Below are 7662 nucleotides of genomic sequence, written 5' to 3'. Positions count from 1 at the left end.
TGTTTCGCTTGAATTCTTGCCACGTAGGGATATGACAATTGTGACTTAACGTTATACCTCTTCCCGTTCGCCAAAACGATTCCAAGAGGAATCGCCCGGAAAATCTATGCATTATTTAGGACAATAGTTCGAGCATCCGTTATCAATTGTTTCCGAGAGATTTGCCATATTAGTTTTAAAACGACGAATCTGCGGAGTCGAACTCGGATCCGACTCTATTGCACTGCATTTTTGTTTTATTTTCTATCGTAGTCTGATTTAAGATGTATATCTCGAATTCTTCTCATTCGAATATAAATAGTTTGTCAGCGAGACCTATACCCTATTTTATAAATATAAATTTATTTTTCATACACGTGAACATTGTTTTCTTATTTTTTTCCTCCAGTTTCAGTTTCTTCCCAGACAAAAATATGATTAAACAATAATCCTAAGTTCAACGAAGAGTCGTGTTTCTCTTCATTTATCTTGCGCACACGGCAATCGCGAGAAGAAGGAAAACTGTGGTTAGATAAATATTTGGTACTTTTAAAAGGATAACGAATAACACAACCTGCTCGTCCTTTTATTTTTTTTCTGGAGACTTATTTTGCATCGAACACACGCGGAATGCAATATATAAGGTCTGTACGGATATTGGGTCGGGAAAAAAGTTTCTTCGTATTTAAAAAAATTTTTTGCAAAAGTTTTTCATTTGTTGCGAAATTTTTGTTACAATTATATCATTCGCTAGAGCAAAGTTTTAGTTTTAAGAATCTGTTTCTTAAATTGCGATATGATGATTTTTATCGGAATTATGAGCAATCAAAGTCAGAATGTTCCTTTATTTATCTCGCGAATAACTCAGGAACAAAAAATCATAGAAACATTAAAAAAAAATAATTTTATAGGGAAAGCTTTCACAATAGGTAATCAGAAATTTTCGTAAATTTTTTTTTCGGCATGAGAGAGACCTCCAAAGTGAAAAGAAAATTTTTCATCTTTTTCAGCTTATAGTTTTTTTGGTGTAAAAATTACCAAACTCACAGAAACTCAAAAAATATAGTAACCTTTCGAAAGTAGGGAGATTTTAAGCTATAAAACTCTTTTTTTTAATTTCGTTCATTTTTGACGAAGATATTGTATATACAATTTTGAATAAAAAATACGAAGAAACTTTTTCCCCGATCCAATATTTATTATCACATACAATGAGTGGAAAAATGCTTACGGAGCAAAAATAATCTTATTTTATTTATTATTTTTAAAAGGTAAACATTAATTAGCAATTTATTAACAAAGAATAAAATGGATTGTATATTTCTCAAAATTATTATTTTTTCAAAAAAAATGTGTAATAATTAAAATATATTTTTTCTTAATAATAAGTGAAAATGGAAAAAATTATTTAGAGCCATAAGAAGTATTATAATCGAGAAATATAGCATTTTAAAATTATATTTATTTAAAATATTAAATAAGTATGATTATTTTATTGAAATTTTTTTGTTTATATTATAGGATAGAAGGTATTCATTGTTAGTAAATTGCTAATTAGTATTTATTTTCTAAAAATAAGAATCTTTATAAAAATTTATCTTTTTACACACACATTCATTGTATTATTATTTATTAATTTATAGGAAATACGGACTGTTCACGAAAATCTTTATTTTAAGATTGAATAAAACGAATTTTTCTTTAGATTAGAGACATGTAGAACAATTGGCTAACACATATTTGTCTTATTGTATGATATGAGCGCCTCTACATGTGCTATTGTTGTTGAATGACGATTTTGCTGCACTTCCCTTTTATCTCGAGGTTATACTTATCGATTATTGCTTCACATAGCGTGTGTGTATTTTCATTTAATTTTCCGCACGTTGCGCATTTCCAATAACCGCTGCAGCTGCAAATTTTAATCGTGGAGCGCAGTACGGCAGATCCGAGGACGAAAAAAAGTTTGAAAACATACATAACAACATATTATTCTCTTGCCTTGTGCCACACTTAGACTTTCCGATATTTTCTTAGAATATTATTATATTTACATTTCACATATAAATAATTCGATAACAACTTTTTACAAAAATCCGATCTATTTATACACTTTTTTACAATATTCAGCAGTTATATTCCTGCTTCTTATATTCTTTATCTTTTATATTATTGCTTACATTTCTCTTAATGCCACAGTTATTAAAAGTCTTTCACGTACGCTCTTTCATAATTTTGCGTACTAAATATTGTAATCGTAATTTATAATCGCCAATATTGCGATCGTGACGCGATATCGTTCGAGAAAAGTGACACGGTAAGGTTCGTATATACCTGTACATACACAATAGAATGCTTATTTCTACGATCTGCGTTACTGCGTCTCGAATATAGTGTCATTAACCAAATATTCTAACACATTCAGTATACGAGGAGCTCACGTAGTATATAGAAATATGAATATACGCGCCATTAATGCAGGTTTCTCGCATACCTGACCATTATTCGCACACTTGGTGTCTAACCATAATTGTTTGTTGCACATTGAAAGAAATGTATCTGTGTAGTTTTAGTAATTTTTGTTGTCGTTTCGTGTATCATTTCCTTACGCGAAACAACAATAAGGATTACCTTTCTGGCATTAAAATATTAAATGAGATTCAATTCCGAAATAATTTTATTGTCTCCTTCGACAATAAAAAAAATTTTAAATTAACAGCTTTTTTAAATATAAATATACAATTAAGGAGCTTTTTTTTAACTAAAAAAAAAATATAGAAATTATTTCGGTTCAAGTCATCCGCGAAATTGATTCAAGTAACATTACAAAACTTCAGATTTTGACGGCATTTGAGTTTCTTTTTTCACGACAATGCATGATAACAGTTGTCACTTAGAAGAATATTGTCGTTCCTGGCAGAAACGGCGAGGGAAATGCAAACGGAGGCGAAGTCCGGGCTGAGGAGTGGCGAGCTACTCAACGGCGTTAACAACAATAACAACAACGCGGTCAGGACGATAACGAGATACGTGCATACTAAGCATGCGGACTCGTCGGTGAAGATCTTTCGGGAGACGATGGTTTGATATTGCACTTCTGGATGGCGTTTGTCGCCCGCAATAACGTCAATCACGTCGTGTGTAAAAAAAAAATCGATTAGTCATTTAGAATTGTTTAACCCTTTCAGTACCACTTGATCAATTTAGAGAGGCACAATACGTTTCTACTGTGAATGAAATACTAATACGAGAACAATATACCTATATGAAAATTTTGTACCGGCATTTTATTAGAAAAAAAATATAATATACTTTATTTTTTTTTTTTATTACGCTTTAGAGTCTTTTGAAAGTCCCGAGAATTATTTGTAATGAGATAAAATGTTTTTATTTAAAAACTTATTTTTTTCTAAACTTTGGTATCAAAAGGGTTAAACGCTGTGTCAATAAAATAAAATGAACAAACGACGAATTGTAAAGCATTTGGCACGTTTTCGTCGTGACAGTATATTAATCCGATCCATTGAACACTATTGTAAAATCCGAATACTATAATCATTCCACTAGCGTAATCGGCAAAAGAACTTGCAAGAAAACGCGAATCAAACGTTGTGTTTGAAACTGCAAGCTGCGTGTCCTTAATACACTGTATGCAATAATCCAGGGGTTGCCTAGAACTCCGTGTGACATGTCTAAAAAAATTATAAAGATATTTAAAAGACGTCCTGTATTGTCAGGCCTCTTTTAAACGTCTTTTGCTACTTCATGGACTGTTAATCGAAGTATATATATCCGCGTATAATTCGACAAATCGTACTTTATTGGTGTCCAAGTTTTATATCTACATCTTGTTGTTATTTTAAATCCAGTCAAAAGTCGAGAGCTTCCTTACTTTTGCCAAAGTATTATTTTTGAACGCACTACGAAAGTTCCTCTGATTACCTTCGCTCGTGCGTTCACATACGACCAAAGATTTCGTACACCTATTTATTATCGGCATATCGTGCCGTCTTTCTCGATGGTATTAGAATTCTATACGAGATGCAAATGTAATGACACTGTAATGACACCGTATATCATAAATGTAACGTGAGTGTTCCGCGGTATAGATTTCTAGATATTTAACGTACCTTATCGGTTGTTCTTGTTGCGCTACGCTGTTAAATTCATTAATTATTGTACTTACCGCCACCGCAATCGACATGCGTCTCAAGTGCAACTGACATCCTAATTATCTCTAAGATTACTTCGCGCGCGTTATACTTAATTTTTTTAACTATGCAAATTAAGGTGTACACTGTTTATTGTAATATAAGGATGATAATCCTGCCGGAGGAAATCGATTCGTAGAATCGAAGGGTTAAGGGATCGTGGATTCTGTTAAAGGATGAACTATTTATAAATCAATAATAATAGTCTCTCAAAAAGTGTCATATTTTACACGAGTCATTAAGCTCGTTCGCGTTATTTACACTTTTTGTACTCAGCATCTTCGGTCTCTCTCTCTCTCTCTCTCTCTCTCTCTCTCTCTCTCTCTCTGTTTTCAACGCCCGAATATATATTTATCTCATTTGAAAATTTTGGGAGATTTCAAACAACGCGAGCAGACTTGAGAAAAGGGATTATTTTAAATGTACCTCTTCGTGAGAATATATCGGAATACGTTCTTTATATATTTACAGATTTATACATATATTACAGAAAATAAGCCGGTATCCACCTAGAGAGTACAGAGTGAGAAACTTACTAATAATTAAGCAAAGTTGTTGTGTCTGTATGAAAAAATATCTACGGACAAAAAACATTCGCGAGTCGTTCTCTCACGACTCGCTGTGCCAATCCGTTCCACCTTAGAATTTTGCACATGTTTAATATAAATGTAAAGACTCCTCACTGCAGACAGTGAGTTGCGTAAACGAAGTTTTTTTGGAAACCTCGTTAAAAAAGTATGCATCTTGTACTTAATGTTTCAATCATTAAAACAAACTAATGCGAGAATACGTAACGTTTACGAGAACAGTCCAGAGATTGCTGCGATGGCGAAGAATGTTGTCGGATGCTGGGGTCCAGTTGTATCTTCATCGACAATTTTATAGACGTTACATATAATAGCTCTCGATCATGTCATTTTTCGAAGTGCGTGTATTGAGACATTTATATCATGGCATTCCACATGAAATTAGCCGATTAATTCGAATCGATGTGCTAGTATCTTTGTATTGTAGATTCGCGAAGCTTCTTTGCGCTTCGCTACAATAGAAAATCGGTAGAGAAAGTTCTTCCTTTATGTCGTTAGTTGAATTATAATAGTGCTTCTTCACGATGTTCACATACTTCCAAAATGATTTTTAACTGTGAATTGAAAATCGCGCCTTTGAAGAATTAAATCGAACTAAATCGGTGTAGCGAACATTCGCTTCGGTGTCCGTTTCTCAGCTTATTGATTAATAAGATTTAGAATGACGGGAAGAGAGCGGACAACGCTATTTAGCGATTTAAATGTAAGATGAAAATTACGAAGCCTTCATTTCTATCGCTTTCATGTACGTTGTTGAACTCTGATGTACACGTTGTTGGACACGCATATGATATATCAATAAAATATTATAATTCTAAATGTCACACCGTGATATAATACATTATGTAGATCAAAGAAATTATAAGAAACGCCACAAAGATCTTCCCGCTTTCACACGTCTTTTGGAATGTTTAAATGTTACCAATTTTTTTTTACAACGTCGAGGAGAAATTATATATTTATTCCTTTCCAAAGATAATGAAATGCTTTTAATATCGAAATACAGTCTCCCTTAAAAATCTTAAATGACATATGTCTCATTTTTCGTATAGCATAATTCTATTTACATCGCACGAAAAATCCAATCATCGTCAATCCAGAAAAAATCTTCCTCGGAATTTCTCTAAGCTCAATCTTGATGTCAGCCTCTTCTCTTGAATGTTCTTTTATTTTTCATTCATTAAGGAGAACTGTCGAGGGTTTATTATCTGCGTGGCCATCATTTCTGAGATGTATGAGGGGAAGTATCGTTTCTTGCGATCGAAGTGACGTTGATGTTGTACTTTTATAAACACATGCGTACTTGTATTTTGTACCGATAGCGTCTCGCATCACGTCGCGATGACACAATACACGAAGATGTATCCAACGAGACGAGAACACGTACATATCGTGCGTTGTGATGTTCGGGATCGCGCAATTGTGACACGTAAGAAAACGCAGAGACGCTTCATCGACAATTATCTCGAAGAGCGACACGCTCATTTCATGTTGTACCAATGTTGTAGAAAAGGAAATAAAGTTACGATCCCATAAATCGTATGGACAGAGATATTGCCTTCTGTGTTTTTCGATACCTTTATAAGCACTGACTGAACAACACCATTTTTTTCCTTTGCTAGAGAATTATGGTATTTCTTACCTTTGACTGGAATATTTTCTATGAAAATAGAATATCCAAGGTAAGGAAGTAAATGATACAGTTTTAACAGTTTCCATTAACTCATATTTTTGCATCGATACAAAATATTGTGATTCAAAATATTGTGATCTTAAGAAAAAAATTATTATTTTGAAAAATATTTAAAAATAATAATATATGACCTACATTTAGAAAAGATTGTAGTTTATTATGCATTTGTACTTGGAATCATAATGTCATTGTATATATAATTTTTATTTACAATCTTTTTTTTTCACTTGTACTAATATCGAACACCGCGATTACATTTATGTATTTTTATAACAAATTATAAGTTGCGTATTATCTCTCTTCTACAAATACTAAAATAGTTCAAGAATAATAATGTAACGAAATAATATCATTATATTATTTTACATATCAGGTTTTTTGGATACGTTTCATTTAACATTTGCAACATTCGCGAGTATCATTTCGTCCTTCTTGTCATTGTCATTGAATTAAACAAGACTGAAATGATACACGCGAGCGTTGCAAACTTTAAGCGGAACATATCCTTTGTAGTGATTTCTCTTTGTTTTTACTGATATTTCTTTCGTTTGTCTTTAATCTTTTGAAAATTTCTATAATTTCTTTATAATTTTTAATTTTTCAAAAAATTTTATATAACATAGGAATTAAAATATGGTATATCGATAAGTTAATGTCTGAAGAGGGCTCAATCCGGTAGCCGAAACTTGTAATTTATTTGTATTTCAACTGAGTTTTTATTATTTTTTATTATATATTCTTTTTAATTTTACTTTTCTCTATTTGTAATCTATTCTTTTAATTGGATGACTTTTTTAAAGAAATGTGTGAACTCTTTTACTTTGCCCTTTATTTATTGTTATTTATTTAAAATATGGTCTCTACAAGATCTCTATAAATTCAATATTAATACAGCGGTGACGTGATAATTAAATGCGCATGCGTGAAAAAGCGACTCCTCTGCTAGCATAGATAGGCTACGGGAACCGATTCACGCTCACAATGCTTAAAAATCATTTTATCCTTGTTGTTCGTCAAACGTTAAAGGACATTAACGAAGACAAATAATGCTCATGAGCTCATCAGCATAAATCGGACCACAGCCATAGTGTGCGCGTGTAAGCCGGATAAAGCTGCTAGCCTGCACACCGAGCGATTGAATGTGATTGGTTGGATCTATAACCAATCATATTCATTTACTCGGCAAACAGGT

The sequence above is a fragment of the Trachymyrmex septentrionalis genome, unplaced genomic scaffold (genome assembly GCF_001594115.1).
Source record: "Trachymyrmex septentrionalis isolate Tsep2-gDNA-1 unplaced genomic scaffold, Tsep1.0 scaffold22, whole genome shotgun sequence".
Taxonomy (NCBI): Eukaryota; Metazoa; Arthropoda; class Insecta; order Hymenoptera; family Formicidae; genus Trachymyrmex; species Trachymyrmex septentrionalis.
Note: the sequence above shows the minus strand (reverse complement) of the source record.